Raw genomic sequence first — 1,587 nt, forward strand, 5'->3', positions numbered from 1 at the left:
AACTCAGGCATGTCAAAAACGTTACACACAGCACGCTATTGTTCTGTCATTTAACGGTAAAAAAATCTTGTGGCAATCAACCAAAAATGTATGTTTTACTGTTACATACCGTGAGATGGAGTTCCTCATCAACTTATGTATTAACCTTTGGCTCATAATGTAAACACAAAAAAAAAACAGAAAGTAAAAACTAATTATGATATCAGATGTCTTAAATATTATTTTAATACAGAAGTAGAGATGACATGATAATGACGATCAATGACGATAATATACCATTACAGCTTGAAGATGGTACTACATTGAAAGGGGGGGGGGGGAATTTAATTTATCATGCAATGTAGACATTGAAGAAGAATGTTCCATTATATTTTTACAATTGTTCAAATGCATTTATAGGTTAAAAAATAATTAAAGGTCAAACAGTATTACACTATTTAATGAAATAATGTCGTCTACAAATAAGAGTTTATACGATATAAACAAGCGAGTGCATCCTTCTGAGTGAATTGATATTGTTTTTGTGGGTATATTTGTCTAAGACTTTATGTATTTTTAAAATGTATAATTGTATATTATATAAGAGAGGCAAACGTTACCAGAAGAACATTCAAAGTCATAAGATGAAAATAGACTGACAACGCCAGGTACTGTACACAAAAAAGTAAAAGTAGAAAAAAGGATTGGACACAAGTTCTAATAACTTATTCGTTATAGGTCACATTCTTGAAAAGGGGACGGGTTTGTAGTTACGAAAAATGGGAACATATCCGCTACAGGGGCGGATCCAGCCTTTTAAAAAAGGGGGTTCCCAAACTAGGATAAAAAGGGGGTGTTCCAGCTATATATCCCCATTCAAATGCATTGATCGGCCAAAAAAGGGGTTTCAACCCCAGCACCCCCACCTTGGATCCGCCAATGCGCCATCATCTAAAGTTCGATGGCGGATGGACGCATTCAACATGGTCACCAATTATTCAATTATTTAGTGAGAGAACAAAAGGCATCATCTTTATATAATCAAATTATTATATCGTCTCCTAGGAGACGATATTAAGAATTGAACGATGGACAGTCAGTGCGTGAATGCTTCTTACTAATAAAATTGAGAATGGAAATGGGGAATGTGCCAAAGAGACAACAACCCGACCATAGAAAAAAACAACAGCAGAAGGTCACCAACAGGTCTTAAATGTAGCGAGAAATTCCCGCACCCGGAGGCGTCCTTCAGCTGGCCCCTAAACAAAGATATACTAGTTCAGTGATAATGAACGCCATACTAATTTCCAAATTGTACACAAGAAACTAAAATTAAAATAATACAAGACTAACAAAGGCCAGAGGCTCCTGACTTGGGACAGGCGCAAAAATTTCGGCGGGGTTAAACATGTTTGTGAGATCTCAACCCTCCCCCTATACCTCTAGCCAATGTAGAAAAGTAAACGTATAACAATACGTACATTAAAATTCAGTTCAAGAGAAGTCCGAGTCTGCTGTCAGAAGATGTAACCAAAGAAATAAACAAAATGACAATAATACATAAATAACAACAGACTACTAGCAGTTACTGACATGCCAGCTCCAGAC

This window comes from Mytilus galloprovincialis, chromosome 4 (assembly GCF_965363235.1).
Source record: "Mytilus galloprovincialis chromosome 4, xbMytGall1.hap1.1, whole genome shotgun sequence".
NCBI lineage: Eukaryota > Metazoa > Mollusca > Bivalvia > Mytilida > Mytilidae > Mytilus > Mytilus galloprovincialis.